The 12580-nt window shown below is 44.7% G+C and overlaps 1 protein-coding gene across 1 annotated transcript in view; it reads right to left on the bottom strand.

The window, feature by feature from the left end:
* Window positions 1–12580, bottom strand: part of LOC115474154 — a 112240-nt gene that overhangs the window by 69908 nt on the left and 29752 nt on the right. Inside the window, exon 2 of the mRNA XM_030209493.1 lies at window positions 5456–5596. The gene's annotated coding sequence lies outside the window, so the exon portion shown is untranslated. The remainder of the gene's footprint in view (window positions 1–5455; window positions 5597–12580) is intronic.

Genomic DNA, 12580 nt, shown 5'->3' with positions numbered 1-12580 from the left:
TCTGGTCAGTTCGGGCACCTTTTTGGGGCTTGGTTGCAAGAAAAAATGGACCAAGTAAAGTCGGCCAAGTGCTTGTCAGGGACGCCCTTCTTTTTTCCATTATTGACTGAGGACGCCCATGTGTTAAGCACGCCCCAGTCCTGCCTTCGCTATGCTTCCGACACCCCCCCGGGAACTTTGGTCATCCCCGCGACGGAAAGCAGTTAGGGACGCCCAAAATCAGCTTTTGATTATGCCGATTTGGGCGACCCTGGGAGAAGGATGCCCATCTCCCAATTTGTGTTGAAAGATGGGCGCCCTTCTCTTTCGAAAATAAGCTTGACAGTCACCTATAGGACCTATTTTCAAAAGAGAAAAACATCAAAAAAGTAGCATAAATCTGCATTTGGACATTTTTCTCACAAAAACGTCCAAATTGGAATTTTCAAACCCAATTTTTAGACGTTTTTCTATGAAGGCCATTGGAAGTGTGTTCAGATCACAAGGGGGCATGTTAGGGGCGTGTTAAGGACAGGATATGGATGTTCCAAACACTTGAATGTTTTTCAGCCATAATGGAACAAAACAAAAACATCCAGGGCTACAAGTTGGACATATTGGTCTAGACCTACAGTATTTTATCAATGAACATGCCACCAAAAGTTGCTCAATGATCAGATGACCACTGCAGGAATAAAAGAATGACACCCCCTACTCCTTCAGTGGTCACTGACCCCCTCCCACACTGCAAAGATGTAAATGAAACAGTATATACCACCCTCTATGACAGCTTCAGATGTTATGGCCAGTCCTATTAGAGCAGCAAGCAGGTTCCTGGAATAGCCTAGTGGTCAGTTGAGTGCACTGTAGAGAAGGTGACCAAGGCCTATAATCTACTCTCTCTATTACACTTGTAGTGGAACGTATCAGCCCCCCCAACCTCCCCAAAATCTACTGTACCCATATATAAGTCAGGGGCGTAGCCAGACCTCGACAGGAGGGGGGCCTGAGTCCAAAGTGTGGGAGGGCACATTTTGACCCACCTCCCTGCCGCCGCTGTACAATGGTACCTTGGCTGGCGGGGGTCCCCAACCCCCGCCAGCTTAAGCTTTTTTCTGTACTGGTCTCATATTGCCTGCCCTGTTCTGTTCTCAGTCAAGCCATGCACGCTCGTTTTAATGAAACCGAGTATGCACAAAGTGTCACGCATGCTCAGTTTCACTAAAACAAACGTGCATGGCGCGACTGAGAGCAGGGTATGCAATACGGCGAGACCAGCACGGGACACATGCTTCAGCCAGTAGGGGTTGGGGATCCTGCCAGCCAAGCTGAGGGCCCCAGAGCCAATTTAGGGGGACCCAGGCCCCCATGGCCCCCCATAGCTATGCCACTGATATAGGTGACACCTGCATCCATAAGAGCTATTGTAGTGGTGTATAGTTGGGTACATTAGGTTTTTTTGTGGGTTATGAAGGGCTCACCATACAATATAAGGGGGTAACAGTGAGATGTGTACCTGGGACTTTGTACATGAAGTCTACTGCAGTGCCCCTAGGGTGCCCCACTGCTCTGCTAGGATGTCTGTGTGGCCAATCTACTAAGAAAGTTGGCTCCTCCTACATCCCAATGGCTTGATTTTGTGCATTTTTTGCCTGGAATTTCTTTTTTTTTTAATGGTCCATAAAGATAGACGTACTAAGTAGAACAACATCTAGGAAATGGTCATTTTCAAAGAGGAAAGACGTTTTTCTGGTTTGAAAATGGTCATTTTCACTACTTGATTTTTGGACGTTTTGAGCAAAAATGTTCAAAGTCAGTTTTAGACATCATATCAAAAATGCCCCTCTATGTCTCCTTTATAATAGGGTTAAAGTAGGTACCTTTTTGGACCCCTCGCCTACATGTCCTGTTATAAAATCAGGTCCAAAATGATAAAATGGTAAGCATTACTAAGGGTAACTTTCAAACTCCACAGTCCACTTGCAGAGTGCCAGCAATCTTGTTTTCAAAAGAGGACATCCCTTAGGGGTTTCTTTGGAAAATCTGTCACCACTGCAGCACTGATCCCTATATCAGGAGTCCTCCACGTACAGTCCTGCCAGTAGGGGGTGCTGTTTCACTATCACATGTTCAATAGTGAGGGACAGGCAAGCTCTGCGGTACTCTAGCAAATCTGCCTGTCCCTAGCAATTGAAAACAAATGACACAATATTGAAGCAGCACCCCCCACCCCACCACCACCACCACTGGCAGCAATGAATTGGAGGGCTCATGCTCAGCTTAGAGGGAACAGTGCAATGAATGCACTGGAGACGTACAGTTCCTTTGTACCCACAAACTTTGAGCCAACCTACAAACCTAACTTTTCAAGGTTATTTGTAAGTCTTAAACCCTGAATTGCCATAACCTGCTTTCTTTTAATCATTTATTGATTACAAATAATGTCTTAAAACCTAGTATTTGTCCTGTACATATGTCTTGACTAGACTGTAAGAACAACAGAGTAAGGACAGTCTCTTACTTTTATCTGCTCCAAACGAAGCTTCTTGCTCATAATTTCCTGTTCCCACCCCAATGCCGTTTCCCAGCCTCTGCTCGCCTACCCCTTTCCAGCACAAGAAAAAGAGCATGCACTGTTTCACTAGGAACATACTTTTACCTCCTTAAGGTGAACAGCTTTGAAGCAGCCCCATCTAGGTTCAAGGTTATTTTATTTGATAAACGGCTTAGGGGCAACCATTAAAGCGGGGTAGATAATAAATAAAATAGCAATACAATCAGAGTAATCAGAAAAGGATTGCCAACTCCATGAAAGGAGAGGGTAAAGAAACAAAGTAAACACACCATTCAAAACAAATACAATAACCTGGTAGGTCACCAGAGCCCCAGGCCCCGGCACATTTTAATGCAGGTAGAGCCATTTGAAACTGTCTTCTCAACGTACAAACAACCACCAAATCAATAACTAAATGTGCCTGAAGATCAAAACAGAGATCGATGATGTTAGAAAAGTGTGCCCTTTTCAGGGCCAAAAGTTATATCTGCTTATTCTGAGGGTTTCTTGTCTGACAAATGACACCTCTTTGCCAGAACATACATTGAAAAAAGATGCATAGAGCCAATCAGGAAATCAACCACAAATATAAATAGTTTTATGCAATAAACCACCTATCCATTTAAATCTAGATAGGCTATATCACAAACATACATAACTGAATATCTGGGATGATGTTTGCAATTAAAATACTTCATCAACTATGTTGCAGTGCATTCTTTGTAAAATCAGATCTGTCCTTCAAGCCAGCCTCAGTGATTAACAATGACAATGAAACTCTAAATGTGAAAATCAGAGGAATTTCAATCACCTTAGTGCACAAATTACCCAATGAGAAATTTGGAATTGTAAGAACCAATGACATGACAACTATGGTATCAACTGGGGATATTTCACTACCTATGAAGACGGAGAATTCATAGAAACTTGGGCAGAGGAAAAACCTGGGTGAGTCTGATTCACGTCCCCAAGCTCCTTCAATAGTGGAGGCTGTAATAAATGCTAGAATCCAAACTACACCGGTGTCCATAAACAACGTAGTGATGTTCAGCTGCAAGATGGTCATGACTTCAATTCCACATTGCCAAAACTGTTCCACTATGATCCATGCTCAGACATAGCACCAAAGATAAAGCAATTCACCATCACTTCAACTAAAAGAAAGTTAACTGGAAGAACATTTTTAGCATACCTTGATAAAGCTCTGGTAGACAAGAAACCTAATAGCACAAGAAAACAAACAAGGAGAAAGGCCCTCCAAGGAAGAAACATGAAAGGACAAGAAAGTGGGGTGAAATAATTAAAATGAACTGTGGAATCTTGGAGTAGGAACTGATAAAACAAAGTTTATTGTGATTAAAAAAAAAGACCATAGGTCTACATAAAACAAATCCCCAATAGATGGTGGGAATTCAGAAGAGATACCCAGACTCTGTACGGTTCAGTGTTTCAGCGCTATCTGCCAGATTCTATATGGCATGCCTAGAGGTCCACACCAAAATCCAGGCGCATTCTATAACAAAATGCGTAACTTAATTGGCATGCTCAATTTCACTAAAAGGAGCATGCAGGACGTGAGGGGAAGAAACAGCAGGGCAGGCAACGTGGTGGCCCCGGAGACCGGCACTGGATGAAGGCTTCAGCTGGCGGGAGTTTGGGACCCCAACCAGCCAAGGTATTTGCAGTGGCGAGGTGGCGGAGGGGGGTGGTGAGGTGGCACATCAAAATGTGCCCCCCACCTCGGGTTCTGGCCCCCTCTCACCGCAAAGTCTGGCTACACCCCTGATTTATAGAATGCTGCCCCTCACCCTTAAGAACAATCCCTTAGACAGCCTGAGCCACCTTAAGAGCACTAGTCCCACCCAGAACCCTTATTTTATCATCCTCACTTTAATATTCCCTTATCTCTTGTTTGTTTTGTCTGTCCTAATTAGATTGTAAGCTCTGTCGAGCAGGCACCGTCTCTTCATGTTCAAGTGTACAGCGCTGCGTACGTCTAGTAGCGCTTTAGAAATGATAAGTAGTAGTAAGTAAGTAGTAGGAGTAAGTGAGTCGAAAGGAGGGGTGGAGCCTAAACCAGGAAGTATATAAGAGAGGGCCTGACTGAAGTTAAGCAGGCCCAAAGAGAAGAAGGAATTGGAGTCCCAGTGTATGCCGCCACTACCACCTATGGTTAAGAATTGTGACTGGCTCACGTAAGCTGCTTTTGCTTCTTGTTTGAGACTGACTGACAAACCTTACTCTGAGGTCTGACTGGAGCCAGACCCTAGTACTCAGAGAAGAACCGAGAAAGACTCACAAGCTGTGTTTGGGGCAGGGCCGCCCAACCAACCACAAATTGCGTTCAGGCCTTGCCAGCCTGAGGCCTTCTTAAGACTGCTTATTGAACTACAGAGGTGTTCTGTCTTTTGTTCCTGGTCTTGTGACATAACAGGCCTCAAGATTCAATTAAATAAACACTTGTTTTAATTTATATCCCTTTGTCCAGCTGTGTTATTTCACAGGCCCTCGCTCGGGGTGTCACGCTAAGTTTGCAAGGATTTTATTCCTGATGTTGGTGGAAGGGTAGAGGGGGGTAGTTGTAATAGCCATATTATTGTCTGATAATTGTTAAAGTAAGCATTTTGTTGTGTTTGGGAATTTTATGATTTGAATTTTAAGACCGTAAATTTAATAAACAAAATAAATGTATTTACTTACTGCAAATGTTGGGTTTGTGTGTATTTGACAGTTTTACACATAGAGGAATAGCTGCTGGAAGAGAACGGAAACCATGAAAAAAAACCCCCACTGGCAATAAACCAGAGATACAGCAACTGCTACAGGTCAGAGAGGCGCAGGCAGGGGACAATAAACAGATACAGTAAGTGCTGAGGGAGGTTCTATTCAGAGGAAAGCCCCCAGCCCCTCAGATTTACCCACCTGCAAGACACTATATGATGTTTGGAAAGCTTTCGGCATTAATGGCACCTGCCTCTGTGGGCAAAACGTTTTCTCTTCTGATTGCCCTCTTTCAGGACATCCTCTGGATGGAAGGAAGGGGAAGTTTTCTTTCTTCCCTGTCTACAAAGGAGAAGAAGAGAATTTACTCACATACACACTCTGCCCCTCCCCTCAGCATTCCTATTCAGAGAGGATCACAGACTTTTCTGAGCTCTATAGCAAAACACATAACCAGGCCTTTTAAATTCCAAGTCCAGTCCCTCATCCATATTAACACAGAGTCCTCCCAGTGTGGACATGGGAGGCAGAGAGACCAGAATCATCAAAGCAGTGTTGAGATAATCCAGTGGGACCTGTGCCTGCAACATGGGCTGTGTAGTACCACAGGAGCAGCACAGATAATGGTCAATAAAAGGTAGGATATATTTATTTTTTTAAAACATTCTAAAAAATATAAACACTGTATGAAACTTTAAAAAACTTCAACCATTTGTGGAGTTACAAAACACCTTTTTGCTCCTGCCGACTATTTTGCATATCTCCAACAGCAGCACTATGTTGTGAGCCTGGGATGGGTGAACTTAAGTGAGGACGTACAATGTACTTTGAATGAATCTCTGACCCTCAGCTCATAGAACCCAGTCCCGTTAGCATTTCATCATAAATTTCTAAAAGATACAACAGAGGATTTAGATTATGCCAATTATGTGTCCTGCTGGTCTGCAGAGCTCCAGGTGCCAATAACAGCTGCCCAAATGCAGGAGGGGATTTTGAGTATACAGCGTTGGGCAAGCAATGTTACAATGTGGGAGCTACAATATGAATTTATGCTGATTATATATTTTGCACTCTCGAGCCTGTAGGGCAGTACTTTGTTTGTCTAGAGCTTGTACTAAATGCCATGCCCTCGTAGCAACCCTGAGTCATATGTTTTGGCAGTGTCCAATGATACAAACCTTCTGGACACAAGTGATACACCATGCCTTACAGCCTTGGGCCCGCTGGATGAACTTACAACCAGGGTTGTTATTTGACTTATTTGACATGGCTCGGCCTGTGCCTCCTGGACTGAGGAGGTTACTCCATCGGACTATACTGATGGGTAAAAAGTCGATATCGCTATGCTGGATGGCTTTGATAGTGCCCATGCTTGCGCTCTGGAGGACCCAGGTGATTTATTTATTGACCATGGAGCGCTTTGAAGTCCCCAGCATTTCATCCCCAAAAGGAATAAAATTTCAGTGCATTTGGTAGCAATTTTGGACAACATTGCAGCCAGCTGCTCATAGTAGGATCTGAAATCAATTGAGCTAGACCTCTGGTCACTCATTAAAAATATTTGACCTGCAGTTCAAGGTTAAGGGTTGGGGGCAGGGAGAGAAAGGGGATACAGGGGATAAAGGGGTTGTAAGTAAAGGTTGCATTGGTTCAGAAGTTCAAATGGTGATGTAGATCTGCTGTTACAGTATTTTTCTTTTGGTGACTGTTGTAGGATGTTTGTAACTGATTGTTAAATAATAAAAATGATTTAAACATAAACATTTAAAAAGTCACAAGCTGATATATATTATTAATCTTGTTTCCCATCTAGTCCTGCCTAATTATGCTCTCACCTATCCACCTTTAATTATTTGTTTTGTCCTTGAGATAGTCTAATCCCTGGTTATTTACTGCACATGTATTAATTTGCTTCTTGAACTTATGGTAATTTGTGTTATATTCTGTACATTATTATGTTTTATTCACTTTATTGTTTGTAACAGTGGCATAACCACAGGTGGGCCAGGGTCCACCCACTTAGGGCTCAGGCCCACCCAACAGTAGCACATGTTTAGCGGTAGCTGGTATGGATCCCAAGCTCTGCCAGCTGAAGACTCCCCCCTGATGGTAATGAAAACGCTACTCTCCACGATACCGGCACCTGCACATGCTCAGTTTTCAGTGCATGCCTGCTGCAGACTGCCAAGGTGGAAAGAAGCATTTTCCCGCCAGCTGAGATACTTTTCTGGTCGTAGTGGGGGAGGGGTGGAGAACACTTGGTGCCCACCCACTTCTTGCTTAGGCCCACTCAAAATCTGTTGTCTGGCTATGCCCCTGGTTTGTAAGCCACATTGAACTTGAGTCTTTTGGGCTAATGTGGGGTATAAATGTCATGAATGAATGAATGAATGAAATAATTTCAAAATTATTTTCTATCTCCGCTGTCCAAGTTTCTTCCCAGTGCTATTCTGAGTCTCTTCTCCAGACTTCTTTTCCTGCTCTTTTTGTTTGATATCGCTCCTTAACCCTCCATTTATTTTTTCTTACATGTCGCTTCTGGCCACCTCTTTATATATATCTTCCTTTTGTCAAAAGTTCTTGACTTGTCTCTATTTCTTGTTCATTCGTATTCCCATTCTGTGCCTCCCATTACTAATCCTATTTTCTTCTTTCATGTTTCTGTTTCCAAAAAACTGCCCCCTAAAATACCTCTTATCCCTAGCCTTTTTTAATCTCAATCCCAGCCCCTTCATCTCCACCTCTCCATCATTTCTCTCCTTCTTATGAACCTCTTCAACCCATTTCAATTTCACAGAGCCACAGCAACACAACCTAGATAAGCTGATCCGTTCTGGTTTTACCCTATCGCTTGCATGAATTTGTAATGTTGATTTTCTTAGGAAAATCAGTGGAAGAATCAGCACTAAAAATCCAAGCATGGCATGGGGCAAAAGCAGGACAGGTGCAACTTGTTCAGTTGAGCTGGGGTGAGGTGAAAGGTGTACTTCAATTCCTCACTCTAATGGGGCTGCAAGGTCCCCATCAGCAGTGCTACCTGTGCTCCCACTCTGCACCTGAGTCCTGAACTGAGGTTAGAACTGAGCAAGCTGATCTAGTCCTATCAGACTTTTCTTAAGGAAAGCAACATTAGGACCCTATGCATGCTATGAGCAAAACCAGGTTTGGTTAATCTGGACTGGGTGGTAACTCTGAGGCAGAGCTGGCAGAAACATCCCATAGGTTCCAGGCCACATAGTAACTACTACATCCATACATCAACCAAAGCCAACAACATTTATGAAAATTATTTATGTGAGAGAGATGATATATATATAAAGCAGCCACCAAACCCAGCATGCAGGCTGTACCCACTGTTGCTGAGGTTATTGTATAGTTTGATGTGATTCGGTTCATGGGGGCACTTAGGGGACGGGGAGCAATATCTCCATCCATTAAAAGAATAGGTCGGAAAGTCTTTCTTGCTGTTGCTAAGTAACAAACTGTTTTCTTGCTGTTGCTAAGCGACAAATTGCTTGGTACAGGGTGAGGGCCAGTGTTGCCAGGTGGGCAGTTTTCCTGCCCAATTGGGCGGTTTTCCGCGACCCGCCGCGGGAAATTTTTGCCTGCGGCGGGTTGCGGTTTTTTGGGCTTGTTTTGGGGTCTTTCGGCGGTTTTTTTTAGTGGTTTTTCGAGCCGCGGGGGTGGGGCTAGTGACGTTCTGGGCGGGGCCAATGACGGGGGAGGCGGGGCTGATGACAGGGAGGCGGGGGTCGTGACAGAAGGGGCGGGGCCGATGACGGTGGGGGCGGGGTTGATGACGGCGGGGGTGGGGTGTCAGGGGCGGGGTTTGACTTTGGGCGGGTTTTGGGCTGGTTTTGGGCTGGTTTGGGTGGGGAAAAAATTTTCCACCTGGCAACCCTGGTGAGGGCTCAGAGTGACACTGGTGGGGAGAAACACGAACAGTAGCTGTGCGGTTGTCCCTCTCTCATTCTCTAATGCTCTCTTCCCAGCAAAGGCAGGCGACGGCGGGTGGGCGGCGGGAGGGGGGGGTCGAGTGGGTCGTTGGCAGGGGGGTCCAGGGCCAAAACTACAGGGGCCCAGGCCCCCCCGGCCCCACGTAGCTACGCCACTGACCCCACTAGGGGAATGCTCCTCAAAAAGGGTGGGAAAATTAATTTCAAGATGCCCTTGGAAAGAAGGCTGTGTTTTGACAGGAAAATGGTGAAAGTCAAACAGCAGGCACTTCCTAGATTGAAAGAAACAGCTAATGAAGAAAATCAACCTAAACAAATTGATCGGAAAAGAAAAGTTAATGTTAGGTAGGGATCCAGTCTCCACATTTTCTGATTTAATGGAGTATTAAACTCAGTGTCAATGTCACCCATTCTCATATACCCCTCAGCAAAACACCCCAGTCACACTCAGCCATTCTCACACCCCCTACTCACAATCACCCATTCAAATACAGCACTTAGCAAAACACCCCACTCACACTCACCCGTTCTCACACACCCCTCAGCAAAACAACCCCAATCACACACCCCAGAATAGCACACCCCACTCACACTCACCCCTCAATACCACACCCCCACTGACACTCAGCTGTTCTCACCTCAGATTAGAACACATCCATGCACATTCACCCTTCAGCAGTACACCCCCAGTCACATACCACAGTGACAGAATAGCACACCCCCACTCACATTCATCTGTTCTCACACATCCCTCAGCAAAACACCCCCACTCACACTCACCCATTCTCACACACCTCTCAACAAAAAACGCTCTTCACCAGTACACCCTCATTCATACTCATTCATTTTCACACTCATCCCTCAGCAGTACACCCCCATTCACACTCGCCCACTCTCATACGTTATTGAAGCTACAATCTTGACAGGTTGTGCCAAAGGACAGCATGCTCTGGAGGTAAATTAAGGCTCCCTTTACTAAATGCTCCTCCAGAACCACTGAAATCATTATCCAATGGCTGAGCAATGCCGGACTATCCTCTGCAGATGGTGATCCGTATAATCATAAATACGGATAATTGGGCATTCCTTTTTGAAAAGAGAATATACTTTGAGAGTTACATGTTGAGCATTATTTTTTGTTTTCAATTATAAAGGGGAAAAATATCAAACTATTTGTGATGTTATAACATTTTTTTTACTGTATATCAGACATAATGGGATAACTATGATACTGAATTTATGATTAACAAAATGGAAAAGATAACAGAAGCAATCCAGATAACTGGACATCTGAATAATTGGAATTTGGATAATCAGCGTTCTACTGTACCTATATCTATATCTATATCCACTGAAAACCTGTACTGCAAAATGTTTATAAGTAAAATACATTCAGAAAGATATGAAAGGACTAGGCTCTCATTCTTTATTTGCTGAACAGTTATATAGTTGCTTGAGATAATCACAGAGGATCCCTATATAGAAAGAATCAAAGCAAAACTTAAATGACCTTCACACTTTAAACAAGGAATAGAAGGGAGTGACCTGCATGGAGTAAAGGAACAATCCTAAACTTAAAGAGATGTAATGTGCACAGAGAGGCATGTACAACTCTAACCACCTTATTGGGTAGACTAGATGGACCATACAGGTCTTTATCTGCTATCACTTACTATGTTACTAGGTTACAGGCTAGGCATTCATTATAGTACTCCACTTTGGGATCTTATGTACAGAAAATATGCATCAAGATAAATATTGACTGAAATCCTATATTATTTATGGTAAATGCCTGCCAGCTCCCACCCTTCCGAAACAGGAAGTTTGGAGGGGTGGGATCTGGTAGGCCTTGAGCATGCGCTGATGCTCAAGGCTTATGTCAGCTGTGATGCTTCTTCTATAGATGCCAACTGCCATGTTGCTGCCCTGGAGGAAGGGAGGGTAGATACGCAACATATCTTGGGGAAAGAAGGAATGAGAAGATTCTGAACACCGGGGGTGGGGGGGGGGGGGAGAGTAGGGGATGCTGGAGACCAAGAGGGAAGGAAAGTAGGGGAAGAGAGAGATGTTGGATGCCACAGAAGGGGTTAGAGGTAGAGAAGGAGAAACATACTGGAAGCCCTCAGAAGGGGGGAGATGGGGTGGGGGGTGGGGGGGTGATGCTGGACTATGGAATGGTAGGGAAGGGACGAGGAGATTCTGGAAATGGGGAAGGAAGGCCTTGATCTATCCCTTGATGGGTGGGGGACACATGTCTGAAGATTTGCCTATGTGCCAAATACTCTTGGGCCAGTCCTGGTGGTGCTTGACTCTTAGTTATCATTACAGTAAGATTCTGCCCAGTACTTGAGGGGTATTGTCTGAGAATCTGAGAAAAGCTGGTATGTCCTAGTGAACACTCAGGCTCTTTTGTTTATTGTTAATATGCTGAGAGTTGAACATCCAAATCCCTTTATTCAGGAGTAGAGGAACAGCGGGAGCGAAGCACCCCCTTTTTATTTGCACCCGTGGCGGACCGCCCACACCACCCCTGGTATGCCACTGGCAAGCAGGAGACTTACTTGTCCTCTTTTTGAGGACACTGTAGGACATCTGATTCCAGCCTGCCCATTTGTCTGCAAACCCGGACAAACGGGCAGGCTGGAAAAACCCGCCAGGACATCCCACAGTATTTTCAAAAGAGGACATGTCCAGGTAAAACCGGGCATATGGTAACCCTATTCAGGATGATTGCCTAAAAACAAAAGACATGCATATCCTGTACTTGGGGAATAGTTGTAATTATTTATACAAACTATGCTTTGTTTCCCGGTTGCATTCTTTTGTCTCAGTTTCAGCCCCTGCAAGATCCCAATGACCCTGTATGAGCTCTTCCTTCTACTATGAGGTGGTTGACTATCATAAACATTTCTTTTTGTTCAAGCTAGCCATGATCACTAAGTGGAGGAAGGGCACCATATCTGCTTCTCAGAGCTTAGTGCACATGTCCAGTTTCAGAAGGCAAGTATTTCTGAATCCAGCATAATCAATAATACAGCACATCACTCTACACATCCACTGTGATTGGATAGGCAGGAACAAACCCATTGGCTATGATTAAATGGAAGGTCTGAGTCATGAGTCTCTTCTTGGCCTAAGGCTGAGATTGAGAACCTGTACTACAATACTGGGGGGTTGACACCCTGCCAATCTTATGACCATTGCCAAAAAAGGAGGATTAAACATCCTGCCAGCGACATGCGGTTACGGCTTTCAGGGGATACACTGAATCCCCAGCCCTAGGAACAATTAAGGCATAGGCAAACTAGGCAGTGCCTCAGGCCCAAAAGTTTAGTGTGTGTGTGGTGGGGGGGTGGGGGGGTGGGCTATC

Source organism: Microcaecilia unicolor, chromosome 7 (assembly GCF_901765095.1).
Source record: "Microcaecilia unicolor chromosome 7, aMicUni1.1, whole genome shotgun sequence".
NCBI classification, from domain to species: Eukaryota; Metazoa; Chordata; class Amphibia; order Gymnophiona; family Siphonopidae; genus Microcaecilia; species Microcaecilia unicolor.
Note: the sequence above shows the minus strand (reverse complement) of the source record. Positions and strands in the feature narration are given on the sequence as shown.